This window comes from Falco punctatus, assembly GCF_963210335.1.
Source record: "Falco punctatus genome assembly, chromosome: 19".
NCBI lineage: Eukaryota > Metazoa > Chordata > Aves > Falconiformes > Falconidae > Falco > Falco punctatus.
In genome coordinates, this window is record NC_137599.1 from 4,934,150 (window position 1) to 4,961,678 (window position 27,529).

Genomic DNA, 27,529 nt, shown 5'->3' on the forward strand with positions numbered 1-27,529 from the left:
ATCTTTGACATGCTCATACTTTTGTTACGCTCCTTGTGCCCCACTGAGACTAGAAGCAAAACTGTAACCAGCTCATGCTGTGTCAGTGACACCAGTCCCACCAACAAGGGAGCGTGAAGAGCAGAGAAAGCATCAATACATTTGGAGACGGACTGTTATGCAGTGCCTGTAGGACATGGCATACATAATTTCCCAGGTGAACAAGAAGACTGTGGCTGCACTGCAAAATAGCTGTGTAATAACCTGTTAACTGCAGGACAGCATCCAAATGATGTCAAGACAATGATACTTGCTAGTTAAATGCCAATATCAGCAACGGAGATTGCATGAGGATATGGAAAGAGCCAAACGTGCCAAAAAAAATCCTGCTGAAACAGCATTAACAATTGCAGAGCCACGGAACTGATGGGACCTGGGCATGTTTTAAACAAAACAGCATCATGTGAGCAGCACAGCCCACCAGTTGGTAGCTGACTGACCTCCGTACAAGGCTAACTGTTGCAGCACTCTCCAGACTAGCCGGCTGCAATAAGGTCTTTTTACCATCTCATACCAACACACTCTTCACACCGTCCCTCTGCTGCCTTCTCCTCATCCCAGGCGTGCATTCTCTCTCTTCTCTCTGATTCTTCCTCAGCTGCTCTCTCTTCATGACTGCCCAACCTCTTAGCAGAACCAGCCACAGCTGCACCTTATCTACATCAGCCAACCCACCACCCCTGAAGCCAGCCCACAGCTGTATGTTATCAATATTAACTAACCCAGCTTCATTCCTCTACAGCTAACTGTCCTCAATGCAAGTAAGAACTGTGTCTCTAGTAACAGGGTCATCTGCAGCATATCCTCCTCTCCCGGACGGTCTGTGCCTTGATGCAGAAATGGTTTAAAATAGCCAGCAGAAGTATTGTCCAGGTTTCCCAGCTTTAAAAACAGTGGACTTAAACACTGGGACACACTCAAACATGCTCCCTGAACCTTCTCCATGGAGGTGGTCACCATAGGTGCACAAGACAGAAATGAAATTTAAACCTTAGACCTATATGGAGAAGGGAGAAACAGCCTCATTTGTGCAAAAGTAGATTGGGAAACAATTACATGGTGCAGGGGGAAAATTACAGCAGTAGCCAGTAAGGAAGACTTCTCTTAATCATCCCGTATTAGCTCAGTGAATCAGAAAATCGTGGCAAGTCTGCCAGAGAATATACTGCCCAAACCTCGTATCAACTGCCGAGCTACATAATATTTAGCTGCTTGGACAGGAAAATGCATTGCTTCCCATAAAGCATGCCTCCCAGAGAATTACAATCTCTTATTTGTCATGCCAAGGTGGGTGTGTGGGGGGAGAGGATTGGAAATAAATGCTGTTGTGAGTAGGGAGTTAGTTTATCTCTTCAGCCCAGAACATAAAACCCACAGCTGCAAGTGCAAACAAGGGTTATTTACAGTGTGGTTTTTCTGATGAAAGCCTCCTAGAAGGGATGAAGAAGGTATTTCTTCCTCATCACAAGTCCGACCTTTGCCTTCTGTGGATATGGGAGGAATAAAAAGTGTGAGATCCTTGAAAGGAGAGGAGAAATAGTGTTTTCCTACAAGACGTCTGCCCAGGGCCACGCTGGCAAACCTGCTGTGTTTTCATTACAGTGCCACAGAGCCCTTAATGAATGCACCCAGCAGAATGAATTCCTCTGTGGTGCCAAAGCCACAGGGCTACCTGTGCTTGAGAATCCAGTTCAGGAGAGGAGCCTCCCAGGTGCTTGGACCGAGCTCTGGCACCTACCTGCACCCCTCATATATACCAGTGTATATATTTATATATACAGACACACGTATATTTGTATCTCCAGCGCAGCCAGGTGTTTATCTCCACGCTGGAAGCCGCAGGGGTTCCTTTGGTTGGGTGCCCCCATGGCAGCTCCTAAACTGGGGGTTTCGCAGCGGTTAAACCATCAGGCTGGGATTCAGGGGACAGTTGCCCTACCACAGGTGGGGTACAGGACCAAATTTTTTTTTTCCCTCTCTTTCATACTTTCCCCACTGGTAAAAGAACAGAGAAATCAGCCCTTGAGAAGGGAGGAGGTCTGTGGACCACTGATTAAGAACTCATGTTCACATTAATCCTATTTTAATGACGGCAACAAAGGTTCAGAGCTTCCCCTTCTGTTTGGGGTGAGGAGCTCAGGAATCAAGCAGTTCCCTGAAGCAGTCTGAGACCTGCTGGCTCAGAATTGCTTCTCCTGCTGACTTATCTGCTTTCACAAATGCTTGTCACTAGAGGAGCCAAGAGTGGAGCCTGGATGTGTGCGACACCTCGTCGCATGTAACCACCAGATGAACCCAACTGTGAGAACTGGTCTGTGGGCAGGATGAATAACGCTGGTGCACAAGAAAAAGGAAGCTTTTGGCAATTGCTCTTGCCTTGGTGGGTGTTCTTGCTTGGGCTTTCTGCCTGGGCACCTTCAAGAGCATTCTCAGTTCCTACTTGTACCACGTGTGTATGATTGCAGAGAGAATGAATCCCTGCCCCCCTCGGTGAGGTACGAGCGGTCCCAGGCACTAAAAGGCTCCTGAGCTTTGCCCTCTCTCGATAGCATCTTCAGCCCAGGAGTGTACTCCTCAGCCTCTCTGCACGTGCAGCTGGGATTAGGATCTGTTCAGCTGAAAACTCTGCACTTTGGAAAAAAAGAGCCAATTTTCTGCACAGGGATATGACCTGAAAGAGAATCAAGCTCACACACATCTGTTTTATGGGAAACCAATTCACTGTGTCTTTGCATCTGTGAGCTGGGAAACATGATGCTATATTTCATGGCAAGTTACTCTTTAAAACTAGCTGAAGCATACTCAAAACAAGCTTTTTTTCATGTGCAAGATTGTAAGAGAAAAGCTATGTGATATTTAACTTTGTAAGAGCTAAAAGAATGTCTTTAGTGATGCTTAGCTGGCTCTTTCTCATGAGACTCCTCGGCTCCTAAAGGTCTAAAAGTCTTTTCTGGAAAACACCTGCCTTTGAAGAACCACTTCAGAAATGCTGTTCTTGAATGGTAAGAACCAAGCTTGGTGGGTGGTAACAGACTTGAGAGGGTAACCCACAAAGCTGGCGAAAGGGTGCGAGTTGGGGAATGTGCACAAAGGCACGGACACTCCCAGTCCTTCGGATGGAGCCGGCTGTTTTGGCAGATTTCCCCCACCAGCCCGGTAATAACCAGCACTAAACTGTAGCAGGAGAACCTGGAGATCCCCAGTTGTTTCAGCACGAGACAAGCTCGCTCCTGCTCCCAGGCCGTGGCAGGGAGCAGAGGAGGAGAAGGGGAAAGCTGTCCACCGTGGAACCGGCTCTTGGCTTCTTTCTGTGCTAATTTACCGGCTCAGAGACCGGTTGTGGAGTGGGTTGGATGCCGATGGGTGGCTGCATCCTGCTGCTCTCCAGGAGACTCTTTTTTCCGCAGCTCCCTGCTGGGTTTTCAGAACTGCTTAGGGCAAAAAGCAGGAGAGAACGCACATTGTCCCCTCTGTGGTGTGAGGGAGGGGTAAGAGGTGATGCCCACCCACCGATGCTTTCCACGGCTTCTACAGCACAGATGCACCTGCGTGAGTGTGACTCAGACCCCAGACCCCCCTCACTCCTCCCTGTAGCTTTGGCCATCTCTCCTGTGTAAGCTGTGAAACTTCGGGGCCCCCAGCCCCTGAGCCCAGCGCATGGATGCTGGAGGAGAAAGGAGCCGCGGGCATCACCTGCTCCCACGGCGGCTGGGGGGGACAGGGCTCCATGGGGCAGCACGAGTCCCCGCTGCAGCCCACCTCCCTCTCTGGAGCAAATGAACTGGAGAGGTTTGAAAGACACGACTGGAGGGTCTGCTGGGCTGTCTGACCCCAAACCTGTCACGATCTGGCTAGGAAATTCTTCATAGCTCCTTAAGCAACCCTCCTCTTCCTCCTGCTGGAAGTCATCGCATGGAGAGGACGGAGAGGATGGAGAGGCGCCTGCTGCCTCGCAGCACTTCACACTCTTTGCTTTGCTGCTAATTTTTCCTTAGGCTCCCCCTGGGGCTGTGTCTTGCCCGATAAACAGAGACAGCAGCAGCAGCCCCGCAGGCACCAGGGACAGCAGAGCAGATTGCACAGGGTTTCCCCGTACAGCTTCTCACCTTCGGCTGGCAGAGGCAGCCCTCACCGCTGTGGCATCTGCAACCACATCTCAACCCGAAGCTGCCGCAGAGGGTTTTGCTAGAGCTGAATCAGGCCAAATGAGCCTCGTGGAGGTTTTTCCAGGGAGGCGAAATAGCTGCCTGCCTCCCCGAGTTTCTCTCTGCTCCATTTACCCAGGCTCTCAGAAGTTCAGCAAAATCCCCCAGCTCTTCTGAAATCAAACATCCAGAGACAAAGCAAAGCAAAATAAATCCCTCCTGTCCCAGGCTGTCGCTCTGAGTGGTTTATACCAACAAGGAAAGCATTTGTCACTAATACCACCGGGTCTATACGTATGTTTGTGTATTTTATAGCATGTTTTCCCTCTGTGTGTGCCCGTGGCAGCTGTGTTTCGGGAGGCTCAGTGGCTACCAGCTAACAGAGGGTCTTTTGGGACCTGTGTACTCATGAAAGCCCCCCCCCCTCCCTACATGTGCACACACGGATGCACACACATGCACACTCACCCCCTGGGGAACACCAACAGCATGGGAAGCGCAAGGGCTAAGACCTTGCTAGGGGAGGCAGAGGAGTCATCCCATGCCTGGCCTTTTTTCTCAACTTTTCCCTCTGCAAACACCCAAAGCCCTGGCTCTGGTGGCTCGTGCTTTCCCAGAGCCCATGCGGCCCTGGCTCGAAGGCTGCTCGCTGCCCGGGCTGGGCTGGGGCAGGTGCCGCGTGGAGAAACAATCAGAAAACACTGGAGAGGAAAAGGTGGGCTCATCTCGTTTCTCGCGTTTCACAGCAAAGTGTCAGCCTGATTTAGTGAAATCCACTTCAGGACAAAAATCTAAATGAATCACTTGGACTTTGTTGTTTAGTTTCAGAAATGTTGACGTATTTTATTCTAGGCAGGTAAAACAGACAGTTCCAACTTGTCACTTTAATCACCTTCATTTTAAACATGTTGCTGTACGGAAATATTGATGGCATTTTATAATAACAGAACCACTTAGCTTATACTAAATATCCACTTAATAATGTATGTGCATAGAAAGCTATCTAAAATCATATTTAATACAAACTCTTTATAATATATGAAGCCCAGTATAACACAATATAAACCCCTGTCATGTTGTAATATAGTTTCATATTTTATGGTTAATAAAGAAGTAAAATGCAAACAAGCCCACATCAGCCTTACCTTCAAGTCACTCTGATTTTTATTCGGATTTATTTTGCATGCACCACGATGGAATACAACACGGATTGGTGGTGGCACACTATGAAGAGCAGGTTTGACTGGGCTCTGGTCCAGCAGGACAGGAACCCATCACAAAGCAGCAGCATTTCCAGGGAAAGCCGTCAGGTGAGGCTGGGAAACAAACCGACCCCAGCTGGAAGATCTCGACTCAGAAGCACCGTTTCCAAGGCCTGTCTAGACAGGGAGAACTCAGGGCTAATTGCTGCCTGGCTCAGCAGGGCTCTGCTGGCTCCAGCCGAGCTGGCGAGAGCAGCGACAGCAATCCCTGCCCAGGGACGATGCGCTCGCCGGGGCCGGGGGGCTGCATCCCATGCACGGCTGGGCTGACAAATCCTTCTGGCTGCAATCCCCGGGGAGGTGAAGGGACCGCAGCTATGCTTTCGCATCCTACAGTCTCAGCTTGGTGGAGAAAAGAGGGATTGGGGTTTAAACTGTCTGTTAAGAGCATTTCTCTGAACAAGGAAACTTGCTTATCCAGCGGGGGATAGCATACAGCGCAGAGCGCCATAAATAATGCATAGGTCCCTCACATGAAGTTTGCTTCTGCTTTGCCTTCCTCAGGGAGCCAGCAAATATTATTTTTCTATTCTCTTTGTCTTTCTCTTGAAGGGTGGGCAGCTGGGAGGAAGGAGAGTCGCTCAGAGGTGCTGTGCCGATCTGCTTTTACACCTTCCTCCTCCTCCCTGCCCCTCTTCGCTGCCTCCCCAAAAGCCCGCATCACCGAGCGCTGCCGGCGAGCGGTGGCAGATCGGCCGCGCTGCCAAGCTCCCCTGGAGGGTTCTAGTTGCAGCTGGGTTTGGGAAACAGATTGGCTTAATGTGTTCAACTAAACGCAGATTTTAGAGCACACAGCAAACAGGGCAAACGGCAGCTCAGCAGTCGCGGTGCTGGGGGCTGCTGCCTCCCAGGGAAACGGAGCAGAAGGGTTTGGCTGCTGGGGGATGACAGGAGACAAAACATGAAATTTTCTCCAGGCTAATGGGAATGTTGCCCTGAAAACAGGCTTGAAACTCCCTGGGACTGCTAGCAGGGGGGATCCAAAACTCACAGCTGCTGAGCAGGTGCCTGAAATCGTGATTCATTGGCGTCGCCTTTCTGATTCCCAAAATGCTAACAAGCTTTTCAGAACCCCGAACTGCTAATTATGTGTCTGAGACCTAAAAGAAGTGTCCAAGGTGCCTTCATGCTATTAAAACAGTCCAAACTGGACTGCTGACAGACTATTCAAAAAAATCTGGGATTACTTGATGAGGCAATAGAGTCCGAACGGATAACTAGGTTTTGGGAACCACAAAGTTGCTAAAAAGGTGCTCAGGATGCTGGTGCTTCTCCAAGTCCATTTTTTTGGAAGCAGCCTGAGAATCTGAACCTCTATTTCTGTGTTTCTCTTGCCCTGGGCTCTTCTGGAGTCTGTCCCTCCAGGTGGGATTTGTGACCCATGGCTTGTCCCAGCTGGATGCAGCATTTCTTCTGTGTTACAGCCACCGTTTGAATCACATGGATCAGTAAATGGAGAGTAAACAGAGAGCAACTCTAGTAAAGCCACTGTATGGAGTGGTGTCACACTGACACGTATTTCTGCTTCTCCTGAGCATCCTGAGATGACTTCAGTTCTGCAGAGTCTGACCTACTTTAAAGCCAGGCTGGTTTTGTCCAAGCAGCTGCTGCATTTGAGGGCAAAGAGCGAGAAGTGAAAGCTTCTGAAATCCAAGTCCGCTTTCCTGGTCACAGGCTCATGGCCCCAGCAGGATTTATTGCTGCTTGACTTTGACATCTGCTCTTCTGTCCGCTCCTTGGCTTTCCTGACACGTCCTTCCCAAGCACATGCTGCAGCCTTGGCTTTCACAGCAAACAAGAAAGGAAAGCAGTCTCTATTAGTCATTGCATCATTTGCACAGCCATCAAATGGGAGAAGTAATTAACTCAAACATGTTTATCTACAGTAATTATGAATTTGCATTGCTCGCTCTATCAACAAAGTGCATTGGGCTCCCAGCCCTCTGAAGTACTCGCATAGCACATGCATTCCATTCCCTTTTTTGCATGAGTCCTGGATCTCTGCAAGGATCCCATTCAGTCCTGGCTCTCTCTCTCTCTCCTTTCTGGCTCTCAACACCCTTCTGAAGGTCTGGGGTGTTTCTCAAAGGCCTCTCATCACCGTGCAATAAGCAGACCCCAGGTTGCTTCCATTCTCCATCTGGATGATGGCAGCAGCAACGCAGGTAACGAACCTTGCAGCGGGAACAGAAGACAGTGAGGTGCTTCGGTGTGACGGTGACACAGACTACATTAGGATTTTAAGGGAATTTCAGCAGGGTCAACATTATCCACCACCGCAGGCGGTGTATGTCATGTAATACAGTCTTGATTTCTTTCTGAGCTTGATTCCTTTCCTTAGATTGTGTTGGAGGCTGCTAAGATGTGGGCTGGCTCTGTGCACCACGCACACTCCCTGGAAAATGCTCCAGTGAACAAACATTCATTAAAAAACAGCAAATGTGAATTATAACTGACTGCGTAAAGGTGCTGGTGAATTGACAACATATGCACACAGTCAAAGCAAATGATTTGGAACACAACAGCAAGAGATGGAAAACTCTCACATCCCGGTCTGACACGTCTCTCCGGGGTGATGCTGAGCTGCAGGCTAGGGCAGATCCTTCATGCTTCTGTCCTGCTGCTTTTTCACCAGCACAAACCTCCTACTGCCAACCAGGAGGGGTGATTTCCACATCCAAGGGAGCTCTGGCAAAGCCACCCCCGCCCATTCAAACAGCTTCACTGTACTTGGTACCAAACCACCCATACAGATTTACTTTTTCATCTCTCTCCTGGCTGGCTGCATTGGGTAAGCAGAGCATCCCTCCCTTGCAGCAAGACTGTCTGAGACCTGGCCAGCCTGATCCGTAGTTCTCCTTCACATCAGAGTAATCCCTCTGGAGATGGGTCGGAGGTGAATCTAGCAAAGCACCAAAGGGTTTCAGTAGTACTAGCTCTGACTGCAGCACAAAGCGATGTTAGCAGGGTCATTGTCGTCCTTGCTTTGAGTAGAGCTTTTGAGCACAAAATTTAGGATTCAAAAGGGGACAAAATGGACTCAGAGCAAAATCCCTGTGTTGGCACTAAAACCAAGAAGAAAGGAGGTTGAACTGCACATTCAGCACAAAGCTGGGATGCCAGCCCCAGATCTGTTAGATAATATCCCCTACGTTAACAGAAAATGAGTCTTAATTGGTCCACATCTGGACCTCGGTTGGCCCTAAATGCATTCCCATGTCACTTGATGCCAGATCTCTAGCTCATTCCCCCATGCCTTCAGGCAGGGCAGCGCATCTTTCAAGGGAGTTGATTTGCGATTTAAGCCCATCACACATCCCTGCAAGGCACATCTGATGTGGCTCCAGCTCTGCCCCTGAACGTTTCTGTGCAGCAATAATGAATAGCAGCAACAATCACTTTTTAGCCAGGGGAGGGAAACCCCGGCAGGCGCAGTGAGTGTTTCTCTAACTGCTCCCACAGCCTTGTTTCTCTAGGAAACCTGAGGGCCAACTTCCAAATTTCTTCCCTTCCCTGCAGCACACCCCCATACCCCGCAGGGGAGCCACGCTCTGCCACAAAAACACGGCGCGGGCGCTCTCGCTTATTTATGGGATAACGGACCAGGTGCTCTGTTCCATGAGACAATAATCAGAGTTCCCAGGTGGATAAAATCAAGACCAACTCACTCGTTTCTGCAGAGGGAGCGTATTATTGTCTTTTCAAATAAGGTTTCCGTTTCTCTCTCTGTTGTGTTATGAGTACTGGGAAGCTGTTGGTCAGAATCAACCCAGCTGATGCTTTTCCCTCTTTTTCTCCCTTGCTGCTCAGAGACGCCTTAACTCAGAGAGAAGATTATATTATTTTTAAGCAAGAGAGAGCAGAGACTTTGTATGATGTCTAATACAACATTCTAATAAATTCCAGGGGGTCACAGAAGCTATATCAATACAGATAATAAACAAAAGTCCCACCATGTCAAGTGCCGTGATTTCAGTCAGGTTGGCCATTAGCAACCCCCCCAGGATGTTCTAACCACCCCCTGAAGGTGAAAATGCTGAATAACACTCAGGTATGTCCTCAGCTTGACATTAACATGGAAGTTTGAGAGATGGTCAGACCACAGATTGCCTTGCACTCATGTTTTGGGTGGATGCTCATAGCGAGCATCATGCACACCCTCAGCCACAGAAGCTGCTTCAGCATCCACGTGGGATCGTCACACGGCACTGGACACAGTTAAGCACCCAAAGGACTTGCATCCTGGTGGATTAAATATTAGTATCTCCATCCAGACATAGAAAGGGTCTGAGTTAGTAAAATTCCCAGCTCTGACAAGCTGTGTATTAAAATCTTCCCATGATCCAAGAAACACAGAATTCACACTGTGTGAATTCTGACCCGAGAGGAAAGAGCTTCCCAGGACGTGACTATATTTTCCCAGGTTTCCCAGGCACCCCACGACTGCTGAACCCAGATCAGATGTGCCTAACACGCACTACCCAGGTGTACACCTGATCCATTCCTTCAGTAAAGGAAAATTCCGGTGTGCATCAGATTGGAGAGGTCCTTGAACGCAGCCTTCTGTTACTGGCAACCGCATCATATAATCCCATCCACGAGGGATGATCCTGTTTTAAAACCTGCTAGGCTTTTTATCCCCATTATTCCCGCTGAACAGTTACTTCAGGATCTCATTCCTTCAAGAATTAAAAAAAACACCTTTCTAACCTCCAGCATAAGGTTATCTATGACCAATTTGTACCATTTGCTCCAAAGCCAGCATCATCATTTAGCTGAAATAGCTTCGTTTCCTTCTCAGTGCTTATCCCCTAGACGTATTTTCTACAGAGCAATCATGGCCCTTCGCTCAGCCTTTGCCTCGCCAGCTTAAATGAGCTAAATTCTCATAATCATCCCTTCTAGAACAGGTGCCTCTTTTCCTTAATCCCCCTCATAGTGTCTCTCTGTACCTTCCAGGTTGGGTTCGGCAGCTTTTGAACGCATGAGACTGAGTGTTCACTCTCCACTAGCATTCACTGATCCTGACCTCCCTAAGAAACAGCTTTGCAAAGATCCTTGGCAAGGTACATGAAGTTAAAACAGCCGCTTAATTAAAAAAACCCCAGCTAGTCAAGACCTCTGCCTTATCATTCTGGTAGCTTACATACCTGCACAAAAACTCTCGGGTGTGGAGTGCTCTGAGCCACTGCATGTATCAGCTGGGATCGACGTGCAAAACAAATAGGCAGGGATGGAGCACTAAGAAGGTCTCTTTGTTCAGTGATGTTCAAGATCTGTGATTTTCAAAGAAATTTTTTGTAATGCTCTGTGACGGTGCAATCTTTCCCTACAGCACAGAGTCTACAGCCCCGGCTGAAGGTTTCTCCAGCCCGCAGGGAGGGCAAAGCTTCGGCAGGATGGAGAGCGAAAAGCTCCCAGTGGGCTTAGGGCAGGCGGTGGTTTCATGACGGCAGGTCTGGCAATAGCAGCTCCCCACTATCAGCTCCAAAATGCTGTCGTAGATGTAACTCCACAAACCAAGAGAAACCTCCCCTGGAGCTGAGCCTGAGCTGCTCCAGGTGGCTCATGCAGGGGAATTTGGTTTCTGAAGAAAAAACCTTTTACATTGCACTCCGAGGTCTTAAATATTATTGTTCCCTGTCGAGTGTGGGTTAAGGGAGGAAAATAGTGGTACTTTTCTCTTTGGCTCTTTTGCAGCTTTCATAAAGGCATATAAAACCAGTAATGAGCCACTCCACCACTTTAAGCAGTCAGGCAATGATGAATGAGTCCCAGTAAAACACTTCTGTCTTTGCCAAGGGCACTCTGGATTATGCTTGAACCTGTTTTAACCTTAGCACTTAGCCTCCTTTTCCACAAAGTTGCCATTGCATGGCGACAACCGTGATGGAGCTCAAAATAACAAGTCAAAGGAAAGGTTCCTTGAGAGGAAAGGAATATCTGCTTCCCATTTGGGGCTGGGATTTTAAGAAGTATAATTTACCTACTTGCTAAACCTCAGGATTTTAAAGAAACAGGAAGATAATTTTGTGTTACTGGTAAAGGAGGGAGAAAATCTATGAAATTCAGCATGGAAGTATTTTTTTATGACAGTGTGGAATGAAAAATACAGCGAAAGAATAGAGCTAAGCATTATTTCCAGCAATGGAGGCTCATAGAAATGTTCCTCACTCCCTTGAATTCAAATCCTTTCTTAGAGCTGAGATCACACAGGCAGCAGAGCAGGCAGTTGACCTCAGGGTTGGGAGAATATCAGCTGCCACGGTTAGACGTGCTTCTGCTTGTGTGTTTCCGTGGCCATCTGTACTGCACAAAGGGACACAGTCTACAGACATCCCGAAAGGAACCGGCATCGAAGGGCAGAGCCTGGGCCCCCAAAGGTGCATTCACGTGTTTCTGCACTTGGGGACCCATTCCCGCATCCCTGGAAAATGTGGTAACTCCAGCAAAATCTTGATGTTGATCCTGCTGTGCTGTGTTCGGCTTTTGCTGTGTGAGGCAGAGGAGCACATGATTCCTCTTCCTCCTTGGACCTAGCCAAAGACCTGCCCTTTGCTTCCACTGGTAGAAGGACTTCCCAGCTCACAGCCACCAGCCTGCTCTTCACATCCAGGGCAAGCTGGTCCGAAGCTGGTCCGAGATGGTCCAAAGGACCATCTGACAACTCCCTGGTGCCTGCAAGAAAGGAGCTGAACGTTCCAGCATGGTCCCTAGGGAATATCCTTTGCTGTGGCCGTTTGCCTACCTACAGCAGAGACAGCAGCCTCCCTGATCCCCACCAGCCCGGGGAATATTCCCAGCAGCAGTCTCTCCTTCCCTTAGCCTTTCCTTCCTCTCCCAGCTTGCACTGGGTAGGTAGAAAAACCCAGTGCGGGGTTACTGGAAACTGTCTCTCAACTCAGGAGCAAGACACAACCCCCTCCCTGGGGGGGCTGCCCAGATGGATATCTCAGGAATGCAGGTTTCCCCATGAGTAGCAAGCATCACATGCATAAAACTGGGGGTTAGAGCATCACTGCTGTAATAAGTGATAGAAAATCATCATCGGCATCACTGAATCATCACCCTCCTGAACAATCCAGTGAGACAGGAGCCAACATCTTGCTGAAAAACATCGCTCGGATGTGGCCTGAGGGGGACCCCTGGTTGCACACTCAATAGCTGGAAAATCTCAAGCCTGGATGTGCCTGGACAGAAAGCAAAGAGAAATTATTCTGAGCGTGGCCGTGAAACACTGCAGAGAGCTGGAGCTGTTGGGGCACACAGCTCGGAGGAGGGGCAGACCGAAGGTTTTCTCGGCACAGAAGTTGCGTGCTGTTCTCTGGGTTTATTGTGTTTAATGGAAGCGTGCGTGTCTTTTCTGCAAGACAAGTGCAATTACAAGAACATACCTGCTCAGGCATTTATTCCTCCTCCTGACAGAAAAAACCATGGAAGGACCAGAATACACGAGCTACAATAGCAGTGTTAACAATTCACGTACACCTCTTCCCCAGCTTCCAAGAGTACTTTGCAAATGGGAACTCCGTACCTACCTACCTGATCTGCAAGAAAATAAATGCACAACACATTGCCCTGTTCCTGGTGACTTAACTGCCCTTGCTTGATCTCTAGAAATAGTTTGCCACGTGAATTCACCGGCAGTAGCTGCACTTGACTTCAACCCCCTGCAAGAGGTACTGTTACAGATTGGTTTGAAACATGGGAGGAAAATATGCTGCAATTAATTGTACCAACAAACAGCCAACGGTACACGAAATGGAGGAGTAATCTTAGGCTTAGAAGCATCCTTCCACATTTAACAGCATTCCAAAGTGGAAGGGAGGCAGACGGTTTAGTTAGGGATGCTGTTTAGCCTGCAGGCACTTGCAGAAGCTATCTGGGGTATGCGGAGCTGGCAATAGCTGTGGATGCTCAGGTACGCTGTGTACCTGACTTGCAAATAAGCAAGGCTATCAAAATGTTTTTTTGCATGAAGACATTTGTAGAAAAATGTATTTAGTTTTAATTCCTTCCAAATGGGAATGATGGATGTTCTTGTCTCTGCACAAAATCACAACCCGTGTCATTCTCTGAGGCAGGCTAAAAGAAATTGCCTTCCTTATTTAATTTTTAATCAATTTAAAAAATAAATCTTTAATAATAAACATAAACCGGGCAGGCAGTCCTCACCCCAAGAAGCAGACAATTTTACCATTGATATGAGCAGGGGTGTGCGAAGGCCACACGGATGTGGTGTTGCGGGGGCTCAGAGCTGGGCAGGTGGCTGCTCCCACCCATGACTCGAGGAGCACAATGCAAAGCTGGGGCCAGCTCGAGCATCCCTCATCCTGCAGGACAGGCTCACAGCTGCACCGCTGACCCGCTCACGCTGCCGGGAATCAGGCACACGCAGAGCTGCTTGGTGGGAGGGGGAACTCCGTGGAGTTCCATGGAGATCCGCTCTGATGGGAGTGGGTCTTGGCGAAACAAAGCAGCATCACCTCTATATGGATTTTGGCGTCTTCTCCTCATCCTCTTCAGCATGTCCATATGCACTTCATCTTTGGTGATGGATATAATGGAGAGTGTCTGGTCCCTGGGAGGGGGTGGGCAGGGCAGCTCCCACCCACGCTGCCTGTCCTGTGCATGCCATGGGGCGGAACAGCAGCATCCCTGCTTTCTTCCCAAGGAAATCCGCTGCTGGCTCCCTTCAGGCTGGAGGCTGAGCGCTACTGCCACGGACGTGATGGGACCAGATGGATAACCCTGGTGGTGCAGCAAAGAAGCAGTATTGCTGCTCACAGCCTCCTGCTTGCGGGGCAGAGCAGAGGGCACAGCGGGAGCAAGGCTGGAGGGCTCCATACAGGAGCTCTTTGCCTTTTCCCACCTCTCCTGTAGAGCCATGAGCCTCAAGGGCAAAAGAAGCCACACCAGGATGGTTGGGAGCTAATCAGAATAGCAGAGCCCAGCAAAGGGAGGTGTTCAAATGGTTTAAACTTGTACTTTTCCTGCCCTTTCCCAAGCTCAGGAGGGAAGAATGAGATTGATGCCATTTGTCTGGGCCTTTGCTTAAAAATAAAAGGATGTCTCCACTCTCCCAGTCCCTCTTCCACATTCCCACTTGCTCTCTGAGAGATGGGGTGCAGGCATTATATTGCAGAAACCACCCAATGCCACGAGGCTCTGGTCCCCCCCAGATCCCCTGTGTAGCCCATATTGTACACACAGCACTGTATTCCAAAGCCATGCCTGAATAATAAACCAGCATGAGTGTCCCTGACTTTCTCAACAATGTGGTGGTTAAAAAACTGGGATGCAGAACCTGTGCTCCCAGCAGGTTGATTCATGCATCTATAGGTAGAGACATGCATGTGCATGTGCAGTGACCCACACACTCAGCAGAAGAAAGTCTCTCCAGCAAATGCAAGGAGGGAGATGAATGCTTTACATAATTCAGGAAAAAAACCCCACACTATAAAACAGATTGTTCTTGAAACTGAAGAACTAAAGAAGTTGGTTGGTTTTTTTCCAAAGGATGCAGGCATTTTGTCTTCTAACCTCTCCTTGCTCTGTCCCAGGCTCCTTAGGTCTCCCACCAGGCAAAAGCAGAATAAAACAGGGGCAGTAACATCCTCATCCATGTACCTACTTTCACACGGACGCAGATCTACCCCTGGGTGGTTTCTCCATGTCCCATGGGTAGCACAGCTCTGTGCATACTGATTTTTCCATTGTTGTGCTGTCCGTACTGCCAGAGAAGTGTAAGCTGTGTTGTCACTGCCAGCCTGCTTTAGGAGAAAGTGGGGCACATATGTTTGTTGGACAGCTGGTTGCTGTCAGACAAAATGCATAATACCATCGCTGACCCTGCTTTTCCTTGGTGGGCTTGAGTCTGGGTCTGTCCCAGCTGCCAGTTTTGATGAAACTTGTAGAAACCAAAGTTTTTTTGAGACTTCTGCTCTTTCAGAGGGAGATAAAATTGCTGAAACCTTTTATTATCAGGAAATAAGGCTAAACCTGAGCCACCTCCAGAAAGCTCAGAGGATGGCCGATCAGAAAGCATCTTGCTCTGAAACCTGGAATTCGTTTGAAAGCAGCGTATGAATTCCCCCTACTCAGGGAAAGGCAGATATGAGTATGTAACTTGGGGTTCGCCCTGCCTAACATCAGGTGATCCCAGGTTTTCCCTCCAACCCCGTGTAAAATAGAGCCTGGGGTGCACCTAACCTACAAGTGCAAGGTGTGGAGGCTGCATGTTGTGGAAAGTTCCCCAGCTCTGGGTGACTTTTTCCATTACTGAATTCAGAACTAGCTGAAAATCAGAATATCCATTTAATGAGACATTCTAGGGTTTCAAGATTATGTTTTGCTGTGAGATTATTATTTTTTTTAATCAACTTCATGGAAAATAGAAACGCTTTAAGACAAAAAGCTTTCATTTTTCTCATGGGAAATCTCATCCCAGTCAGTGTAACTATAAGAAAGCATTTTTTTTTTCATTCAGAAAGCATTTTCTGATGGAAAGTTTGCAATGGAAATGTTCAGACCAATTCCAGGCTCATCAATCTGTATTTCAAAAACCCATGCTTGCTTCTGATCTGAATTTGTTTTTCTTCGAGCCAGCCTCAGGGCTCTGCTTCCTCATACCATAAACACAGTTTTCTACAATTTCTGTCTCATCTTCCCACTTCCTCAGCTGCTCGCCCCTGTTCCTGTTTCCCCACCTCATTTAACCTGCCACTTCGCACCCTGCACCGCACCCCAAGATGCACCACACGGACCGGGAAGGAGGAGCTGGGAGCTAAGGCTCAACCCACTACCATGTGCCAGCAGAAGCAGAGATGTAGCACAAGCTTCTGAACACTGATGTACCCAGCAGAGAAACAGTTTTTAGAAACTTTAGAGTCATATAAGCACTATAGAAGACCCTTGCACGTGTTTCTAGTGCCATGCATGCACACCTTAGAAAAATCCTTTCCCCCTTGATCTCTTTTTCCCTGGAGAGGTGCAGATGTACAGAGGCATCATCATAGGACAGACTTCTAAAGGTCTTTCTTTTTGTACTAAGTGATAATGAGAAGGATTTTTCCAGGATGGATGCAATTGTGGGGGCTAACAGCGTGATCTCATTCTCATTAATGTCTTTAGGAGGCAAACTCCGCTGAGGTTCAATGGAAATAGGATTGTTTTTTCATCCTGGGACTTGCTTTCTCCCACAGCTTATCCTTGACAGCCATATATACCATTGCATCTTCTCACTCAGGGCATCCCTCCGCCGTCATTTGCATCTCTGCAATTACACACGCCCTATAAGGAGCTCGTCGCGGTCGGTGTAGAGCAGCAAACGGCACTCATAATAATTCAACTGCAATGCCTTGTCTTTGCCTTGACAGAAACAAATTCATTTGTTATTCATGCGGATGTCACATGTATTTCAGGAGATGCTCCGTCATAATTTAGCATTAGTTAATGGCCACTTAGAGTGTTCCTGGAGCATCTGTGGAAGGGATGGTGGCTGTGGGATTCATTGCCAGGGTGGAGTATGAAAAACGCAGTTGAATCAACAAGTATGAAGCTTAACATCTGGCACAGAAACTCCTTCCCTTAATGAGGGCATGATATCGACCCCCTGTCTCGTCACGCTACTGATGAAAACTGTTCCAACTTTTTACATAAAGATTGGTTTAGATGGGAATACTGTTTGAGAAGCTACCACTGCAGCAGTTTTCACAAAACCTTCTGGGAAAATACTTTGTTTCTTTTCATTAAAAAAAAAGAAAGAATCCTCAAACATTAAATGCATCAAAAAAACCCAACCCAATCATACAACAGGACTGTGACTGCTGTAACCAGTCATCACCTCCCTAGCAAAAGAGGAGACATGCTATGTTCTGGGAGATGTAATCCAACCAGTGTGCCCAGATTAAAACAGCAGTATGATGAACCAAAACTGCAGTTCCTGACAGAATTCACAGCAGCGTTCTTCAGCGAAAAAGAAACATGGTGGTGGCAAAACTTCTGTTCTATTCCAAGGCCCCCCTCCACCAAACCATCACTTTCCAGATGGCACAGGGTCCCTCCCATCTCCTATCACCCATGTGAGGTCAGACCGAAGCCTCTCTGATATCCTTGTCGAGCTCTCACAGGTTTTTCCATCACTCTATCGAGGTGACAGCGCTGCTGCCGCTTCGTGCGTGGTGTGCAGAGATGGATCACACATGCTGCTCGCCCAAAGCACCGCAGCTGCTGGTGGCAGGAACAGAGGCTCTCGTGGACACCTCTCTCCCTCTACCATCCATTTTAGTGCCAGGGAGCAGTGGAGTGTGCTGCTGAAAGTTTAGCTAATTAAGGGTTAAGCTTACATTAATTCCTCCCACTGGTCATTAACTGTCCTCTGCAATTAATTTAGTCCTTTATTCTCCTGCCTATGGCACACTGCAGTGATGTTTTCTTGCCTGCCATTGAGTGATCCCACATGACAATGACACTCTCCTGGCTGCTGCGCCAGGGCTCCAGCTCATCATTTTCTATTTGAACTGGGGGAAGTCAGTCACCTGTCACGGGGGCAGAGATGTGAGCCCTTAAATTATTCTGCTCATAGTACATGCAGTTAAGTCACTGGAGAGCATTTGCTTGAGTTTATTTATTCTCTTCTCTTGGCCTAAGGTTAATTTCCCTCAAACGTTCAGGTGAACAAACAGTTTGACTCACTGTTATGGGATTCAGCCCCATGAAGTGAAGTCCTTGCGTGACTGTCCTCCTCTGCACCAGCGTGGGATTTCAGAAAGCTTGGGAAGAACATGAGTGAAACATGAAACAAGAAAATGTCTGAATGGGCTGGTCTGACTTTCTTCCTCCAACAATGACAAAAAGAAGGCAAACACATTTTTAATTCTTTTAATTTCATGCCCACCTTTATGTTACATTCATTTATATATCAGTCTTCAACATCGTTGAAACAGCAGCGTGAAGATTCAGATTTATAAAGCAGGTGAAACTTCATCCCACTAAAAGTTTTGGCCCTTAACCTGTTTGGATTGGTTTTGTTGTTGGTTTTTTTTTTCAGATACGGGAGGAGGACAAACTCAGAACTGCCGGTTTCCCTCAGGACAAACCCCGTTTCCCAACAAACTCACACTGGAAGTGAGATCTGAGCAAGCTTTGGACCAACTGAGAGGGAAGCCTGAAGGCTCCGTGTGAAGCTCTCACTACCTGGGCAGAGCCTGGAATGACCTTCTCACGCAACGTCAAACTGATCTGAAGAAGCACCCGAGGAGCAGATAAGGTTTGGCTCGGTCTTTTTCCCTCCTGATATTCTTTCAGATTCCAGTCCCTGAGGAAATCACAATGCAGAAGGGGCTCATCTGACAGAAGCCACCAACTGAGCAACCTCTACTGCAGGTGGGACAGCCCTGATGGTCCAGGTTCCCCTGCCACAGGCTCCTCTCTGGAAATCAAACCAAGTGCAGATTAAAACTCCTTTCATCCAGCTCACCCCGAGCAAATCCATGCGCATTTTCCATTACCATTCACCTCTTCACGCTCCCTGACTTAACACACAGGCTAAATCCTTTCTTCAACAGCAATAAATGATCAAAACAATTCAGCTTTTCTTCAAATCATGGAATGTGCTTCAGTTGTAAATATTCATGGCCGGATGGAAATTGTTTCTTGATGGGCCCTGGGCATACTGCTGTCAATCTGCTTAAATGACTCACAGGCTCTTTTACCTCCAAGGGGCAATTTTGTTTGCCTGGTGCTGGTCTCATAGATTAATCCGTGGCAGACGAAGTCAGACATGTCCACCTTATTTTCCATCTTAGCTTGTCGAGCTTGTGATCCCTGAGAGGTTTCCTCACAGCTATTCACAGGTCTGGAAACCCCAACGAGCTTTTAGAAGACCATTCAGGTTATGCTTTTCCCTCAGTAAAGCAAGGACAATTAAGGCTTTTTTTTTCTCAACTTCCCAAAAGATGCAGGTGGCAAAATAGCCACTGACTTTCGCAGCCTGCACGTATAGCCACAGCTCGTGTTCTCCTCCCTCTGCATTCTCCAGCTCACAGCTGTGCTCGTCTCTAGGCAAGAAAGTGTTTCATGGATCTGGTTTCCCAAAGACTTCTTCCTATGGAAAACTGCATGAAGGCTCATGTCAGCCCAGCAGGCAAAATTCTTTCTATATATTTTTGAGTACTTTATATGGTCAGTATAGCTGCGGCAGCAACACATGCAGCTGGCACCCTGCTTGGGTCCACCTTACCATGGCAGCTGAGCGATACATCGTCCTTTATCGCCCGCACACCAACCATATGTCCCCTGACAGCCAATTCGGGCATAATCCTGCTGCGCCAGCCAAGCTGAGTCCAACCAGCACTCCAGGTACAAATCCCATTAACAAATGCTTTCCTGAAGGTGCTGGAGGGCCTCGCAGATGCCAGGTCCTGCTGGAGGCGATGGAGATGCCTCAGCTGACCTCGCCACCCCTGCTGCTGTGCAGCCAGCTGCACTCCTCGGGACCTGCGGGGCACAATTTCTCAGTCGAGAGGAGCTGAGTGATGGACTTGAGGTTTCTTTGAGGGAATCTCTGCTGCCTCCTTCTAAAGTGAATGTGTGTGGTTTCCAGAGATGGAAAAGGACAGGGGCTTGCTCAGAGAAACTGTGATGGGCTCATTATGGAACCAGAACCACGACTGCCTCAGATGCTCGGTGCGGAGTTGTCAACAACTGTGCATTTTAGGCCAATTTTTTTCTGTAGGTCAGTAACGCAAACTCGAACTTGTATGCAAGGCTCAGCGGGGAAGGCAACCATCTTCCAAAGCTGGCTCTGATCTTGCATACTTGCATTGAAGGTGGACAGGGAATTACACATGAGTGGAGACCCGTGATAAGCAGTGCTCATCAGGGCTCAGTATCTGGACCGGTGCTGTTTAACCTTTGTCAGTGACATGGACAGTGGGATTGAGCGCAGCCTCAGCAAGTTTGCCGATGACACCAAGCTGTGTGGTGCGGTTGACATGCTGGAGGGAAGCGTTGCCACCCAGAGGGACCTTGACAGGCTTGAGATGTGGGCCCATGAGAACCTCATGAGGTTCAACAAGGACAAGTGCAAGGTCCTGCACACGCGTCAGGGCAATTCCAAGCACAAAACCAGGCTGGGTGGAGAATGGAGTGAGAGCCATCCTGAGAAAAAGGACTTGGAGGTGTTGGTTGATGGGAAGCTCAGCATGAGCTGACCATGTGTGAAAGCCAACCATGCCCTGGGCTGCATCACCAGCAGCATGGCCAGCAGGACGAGGGAGGGGACTGTTGCCTTTTACTCCACTCTGGTGGGACCCCACCTGCAGCACTGCCTCCGCTCTGAGGCCCCCAACATGAGAAGGACATAAAACTGTTGGAGCAAGATCAACAAAGATGGTCAGAGGGCTGAAACGCCTCTCCTGTGAAGACACACTGAAAGAGCTGGGGTTGTTCAGCCTGCAGAAGAGAAGGCTCTGGGGAGACTTTATAGCACCTTCCAGCACCTAAAGGGGCCAACAAGAAAGCTGGAGAGGGACTTTGTACAAGGGCACGTAGTGATAGGACAAAGGGGAATGGCTTTCCACTGAAACAGGGGAGATACAGATTAGCTATTGGGAAGAAATTCCTCACTGTGAGGGTGCTGAGGCACTGGCACAGGCTGCCCAGGGGAGCTGTGGATGCCCCATCCCTGGAAGTGTCCCAGGCCAGGTTGGACAGGGCTTGGAGTGACCTAGTCCAGTGGAAGGTGCCCCTGCCCATGGCAGGGGGATGGAACAAGATGGTCTTTAAGGTCCCTTCTAACCCAAACCATTCTGGAATTCTATGAAAAAAATGAGTCTCCCCCCAAAACAGCAAAAGGGGATAAGACCCAGCAGGTGTGCAACTGCTTTTTATTATAGAAACATAAAATAATCCAGGTTGGAAGGGACCTCAGGAGGCCACCCAGGCCATCACTGAAGCCAGACCTGTTTTCTCCTTTAATCAAGTGAGAACTCCTACTTCTTTTTATGACGACTGGTTTTGACTTTTGCCCATTTCTTCCATGGGGATCATGGACATTGAACCATAGTGGTCAGGACCTTGCAAGGAGTGTTTAGATCAAACGCGCAGAGTGGCTTACAGCAGTCACATCATGCTTTTTCACAGGGCATCACTGCACTTGGTCAGAAAAGCACCAGGATTCTGCAAGAGGGAACATCTGGGAGAATGTTATTTATCATTTGTCAAGAAGTCTCCAAGGGACACTTGCATGAGTTGTATGGAAGAAGCTCAGGACAAGATGTGTTGTCCCAATTTACCTGTCCAGATGGAAACTATGCTGGTTTTTTTATACATTCCTTGTCTTTCCTGGCATTCACTTAGTTTTGAGCATGACTAGATTTAAGTCTGGCTTATATAGAAAAAGCACAAGTACTTTTGAACGCTTTCACCCTTCACCCACCACAGACAGAAAGTGTACCCAGGAGACCCCCTTCCAAGACCAGTTGTCAAAGAGACCCTGTGAGATGAAACCTGTTGGCTGTGGACAGCCATGGGATGAGGAGGCACCAGGTCATGGTGGCTGGAAGACATTTATCATCCTTGTTCTCTGGTTTTTTACAACCTTGCCCCCCCAACAGCTTTCTAGCACTTCTCAGTGCCTCTCTGGGAGAAAGGCTATTCCCCCCCATTTTACAGGTAGGAGAGTTGAGGTGCAAGAAGCTGGACTCGGAGGTCCTTCCAAGGCAAAGGAAAGCCTCATGTAATTCCCAGGAAAATTCTGATAAAGTCTTGCAGCCCCCAAACATCAGCTCTGTCCTTGCAGCTCTAATGACATCCTCTTGCTCAGCATTTCTTCCTCATCTCAAAGGCGGCGTTTGCACTTTGCTGCAGCTCCAGATACTCTTTGGAGTGCAGATCCCTTGGCAGATGTGGTGCGGATGGGGGGGACAGAGGAGCTCTGCCTTGGCCTCCTGATGAATGACTGTGATGAATGGGAATCACTTAGAAGACAAGAGTGGTTCTTGCGCTCCTTCCAACGAAGTGGCCAGGTGCATGGCATAAGCCGAGGCCACGGGCAAAGGGAGGCTGAGCCCACAGCTGGCTCTCACACACGAAATGCTTTGCCTTTCATCCTCCACCACCCTCCTTGTGCCTCATCTCCCTTTGCATTCAAAACCCTCTGATCTCTCGCTGTCCCTAATACTTTGGCTGTGAACGTTTCTGAGATATCGCAGATCTTTAGATTATTTGCCATCTCAAACCCCTAGTGAGGGATGGGAGTGTGACTGCTGAAGAAATGGCTCAAACCAGAACAAAACCACAGATCTTTTAGAAGAAAATTAAAGAAGAGTTCATCAGTGTGCTGCTCAGGTCTTGAGTCAGACTGATGCCTCAGATGTAGAGCACCAATGTCCCAAGTAAATGAGCTGCAGCCACACTTCTGAAGGCTCTATCCTATGGGAGCTGTTTCACCCAGGGTGAATATTTTCAGATTAAAGGGCTTAAAACTGGGTTTGCCATGAAAAGACCCCACCGAAGTTCTACGGCCTTCTCTTCATTAGATTTTAACTCCAGTAACCATTCAAGACCCAGGAAGTTTTTTTTTTCATGAACAGATGTTCATCCCAAATGGCATCATCCCATGAAACTTTCTGGTAAATTTTAAAGCATTATCCTACCATTTTGTAATAAATAAAGGAAATACGAACCCCACCAGCACCACGGGGAAGCACCACCACGTTCATTTTACAGCTAAATGCTTAAGGGAGAGAGAAACTTTGTGTAGCCAAACGCTGGGTAGGACAAAGGTCTGCATTTCTCAAGGGCATGGTTTGGGTGTCAGCCAAGATACGTGACCCAGGAACAACGCACTTCATTTCAGACACCCAGCTAAGAAACCACCAACAGCAACACGCTGCCCCTGCGCTGCCTCCCGTGCCAAAGCCCACGCGCTGGAATGCAACAGCCCGGGCAAACTCCCGATGTTATCGTGCAGACTGGGAAGGCTGCGCAAGGATGTGGTCTCCTAGTGGAATAACCATCTATTCATGTAAAAGGTATCACAGAACTGCAGATCTCATTATGGCATCTCAGATCCTGGAGCAAACATTGGAAAAAGTCACAATTTCCCACAAAAAAATGTTAAAAAGAAAGAAGTAATGTTTTTCTAAATCCAGCAGCTGTCACCCTGGTGGTTTTTTTCCTTGATGGAAGTAGAAATTGCATCATAGGAGATGAGAATGGACTAATTAGCCCAAAAAGCAAAAGCTATTTACTAAATGCTGGCCTCACGGGCACACGAGAGAATGGGAGAAAAAAAAATGCATGGAAAAAGACAGATAGATTGACAGAAACTTGTGTCTCAAAATAGGAATATTCACATGAGATACTCTCCATTATGCGGACACTGTCAGTAGGCATGTGTATTGAAAATAAATGAGTTATATCCTTTGATTGTCATGGCCACTGAAAATAAATAGACATCTGGCAACTAAGGCATAGCAGGCTCAATCTAAGTTATTGTGTTACCTCTGAAATGAATTGGATGTGCGAGGAAGCACACGCTACACATTCCATTTAGCAAATGACCCAACTGAAAAACACGCTCGTACACCAGGACGCACACCCACTGCCACCAGCTGAGCACCTCTGGCTGGGCTCTCCTGCTGGGGCTAATTGTCTCAGCCAGGTGGGACTGATGTAGCCTGTTCCTCTGGCTGCTCATATTCTCTGTATCCGCTCCCAGTTCATCCCATCAGTCATTCTACATTTACCCCATGGGCTGAAAGGGTTTTCATAGGCTTTTCTCCCCTGCTGCCCCATGCATTTGCTGTGCCACACGCACAAATCAATCCCCTGCCATTGCCCAGTTCATCCCATGCTGGAGCAGCACAGGAGCACAAACCACACCACCAGGCCAGGGAAGAGGCTTTGCTCCAGCACACCCACAGCCATCCCCCGAAAATCCCAGCCACGTGTCTAGGGCTGACAAGCCACAGCTTTACCGCGCTCAGCAGCAGTAGGATGGGATGACCTTAATGTCTTGTCAAGCAGCGTGAGCACAGCTTCTCCCGAAAAATGCCATCTGCAAGGTCATTTTCAACCGAGACCTCCTGGGAGGAGCAATGCAGAAAAAAAGGAGGGGATTTCCTCGGCTGCTGCTGTTATCAGGTTTCCCTCCTCCAAACACTTGAAGGGAAGGGAATGGGTTTGCTAAAGCCTGTTCGTGTTCTGCCAATTTTCTATTCTTCATTGCTTTGCCTACAGCAGAGGTCTGCATTATCTTATCTGCTGCTCAGCACATCGCCATGCCAGCTCAGGAATCTGCACATGCTCTGCGAGGACCTTGCTGTTCCCTTCGGATGTATCTCTGCAGGAAAGCTTAGGGGACTTGCTCCTCAGAGCAGACCATAATATGAGGAAACGTCTGAGAAGCATTAGACATTATCCTGGGGAGAAGGGACAGGGAGTGTAAGGAAAGCACAGCTCAAATCCTGTTAATAAAGGAGTGACAGAGAACTGAAGCGGGGAAGCAGAGGAGGAAGGAGGGTAAAGTCACATTTTTGAAATGCCAGGACGCTGCCATTGCGGCTTCTGCTTTCCCAGGTGGCAAAAGCAACCTGTGCATTGTTCAGGGGACACACCGCACACAACACCCCCCTCTGCATCCAAAGGGACCACTGCCCAAGCTGGCAACACTGCCCTAACTCCTCCAGCAGTGCCTTGGCACAGAGCTAACCGCTTTGATGCAGCCTCCCACTGCAAAACTCCTGCCTCTTCTGCTCCCAGGTGCATGAATTTGGGGAGTACAGAAACAGAGCCAGAGTTGTTCACCACGATGACGTATTACAACACTGCTCTGGGATTTACACCCTCTGCTTCCTGACAGGATAGGAACCAGGCTTCAGAGATGCTGCTTCTCCTCCTTCTCCAAGGGGTAATGCAGCAGGATGGATGGGCTGTCAGCCTATATGCAGTTGCAACAGGTCGTTGGTGATTAAATGCAAAATTCATCCAGGACATAAGGTTCTGATTCAGCCCGGAGGCAGTTCAAAGACCTTTACAGCATGCTCCCTGTGGAACGACCTACTCATCTTTCAAGCCCTTTTTGCTGCCTTTTATCTCTGAGAGCTAAAATCTGGAAGGAAAACAGGGGTGTTGCGTCCCTTTTGACGGATGCTCCCTGGATTGCCGTAACCTAGGGGACCACCTGGAGTCGGTGAGCCTGGAACACTTGGCTCTGTTAGAGGCACCGCGGGCAGTGCCGGGAAGGGGTCTGCAGCATCAGCTAGGGGCTGCTTGGCAGCGTGGGCTGAAGTATTTCACACCCTGTTGCTGGATCCCTACAGTACTTTGACAAGGACAAGCGCCATCACTCTGTAATACCCTGTTTCTAGCTGGCCCTAACCTGCTTTAGCAGAGCAAGGATTTATTCAGCAGACCGGGGATGTTTAGTCTTTCTGGAAACTACTGTATCCCTCACAGAAAAAATCAAAATCATTGTTTTAAAAGCAGCTGCCTCAAAAAACTAAATGGCCAAGGAGATGACACCCCATTATGTTCCAGGGAGGCTGCCAAGAGCTCCTGTCTTACCTGAGAACAGGACCTGCTTTTTTAAGTCCTGCAGATGTTTTGAACATGCTGTTTCCTTGCTGGCTGGGGGGCTTTTGCTTTTGGCTGGTGTTTAGGGAACGATCAGGAAGCCCCCCGGCAGAAAACTTCCCTCTCCTCGCACCCTCACTAGGATTAGGGGGACGCCTGTCCACTCTTTTGGGATATGTCCTCCCCCCAACTCTCCTGTCCCCTGGACTTTTGCACGCATTGCTCCTTTTCTATCCCATTCTCCAGACTTAGTCACACACAGCTTTTCTTTAGCCAGCTCTTCTCCTAGTGACTTTCTTGCTACCTTCCTATGACTCTTATGACCCAGCCTCTGCTCAGACCTGCCCAGGGAGCAGAAGCAAAGGAGCAGTTTGCCTGGATATCCAGTTTGAAATGGGCAAGGCATCAGGATTATGCACAGGCAATAACTGAGACATAAAAGTATATATTCCTGCTCAGACATTTAAGGAGAGCACAGTCCGGGTGATGGCAATGACTTTGTAGCATGAGTCGGTTGGGCTGATTTGCTGGGAGATCCAAAAGCAACAGAGCAAGAAAATATTCCCATCTCCTAAAAACAGACGGAGCTCCTCTGTTGACAAACCAGACCACCACAAAACCTGCCATGGCACCTGCCTGTCCGTGCAGGACGTAGAGCAGTGAGCAGAACAAGCAGCGTCGCTCCCAGAGAAACAACCGCCTGAAAGCTGCAGCGTTGCTGACTCCAGGATTCCTGACCCCCCCGGCCAGCACAGTTGGTGCAAAGGGACTGGCCAGCGTGGCCTGCGAGCAAAGGGCAACTCAGCCCAGTCCCCAGCCAGCACCCCCACATCTCTGCCAGGATGTGACCCAAGCCACCAGCCTGCGGGGTACAGACCCCTCTACAGCCGCTCGCCCAGCCCAGCCCCCTCATCGCCCCAGCAGCACGCAGGGGGCATCACTGCTGCCAGGCAACCTACTTTTTATTTTTATTTTAAGCTGATGCTTTTTGCCAGCCAAACTATCCAGGCCAGCCTGCACTGCCATCAGGGTGTCAGCCAGAAGCTGTAAACTGAGCAGCGTCTGCTTCCTCCAGGATCCTCAGGCTAAGCAGCTCGCTCCACCTCCCCGCCAGCCTGGGAGCAGTGCTGAGCCTCATTTCTTTTCCTCTTCTTCTCCTTCCCTCCCCCCTTCTGTCTAACACACCACCAGGAAGGGACCCAGCTGGTGCCCACACCGTGCAGCAAACTAGGATTTATGAACCGTGACCACCAGGAACAAGCAGAAAATTTTCCCCTTCCACGATGCATTGGGTCTCAGACCCAATACACACGATTTCAGCGAGGCTACAAACACCTGGGGAAATACAACTGGCTAATGGACATCACTCAGACCATCCCTGAGCGCCTGCCTTTCTTGCTGGCCTCTTTCCAGCCCCCTCTACTTTCTTCAGCCGGCTAACATTCACTAGCCATAACAAGAGACCCCCAAGCCCCCTCTGATGCTCAGCAGGGCCCGTCT

The 27,529-nt window shown here is 48.7% G+C and overlaps 1 protein-coding gene across 5 annotated transcripts in view; it reads right to left on the reverse strand.

Moving 5' to 3' along the window:
* LOC308055493 (acid-sensing ion channel 2-like) overlaps positions 1 to 27,529 on the reverse strand; it is a 103,820-nt gene that overhangs the window by 73,092 nt on the left and 3,199 nt on the right. For 2 of the 5 annotated variants that reach the window (XR_013924536.1, XR_013924537.1), the window contains exon 1: positions 554 to 27,529. The exons of the other annotated variants lie outside the window; for them this stretch is intronic. The gene's annotated coding sequence lies outside the window, so the exon portion shown is untranslated. The remainder of the gene's footprint in view (positions 1 to 553) is intronic. 5 annotated transcript variants of the gene reach the window in all.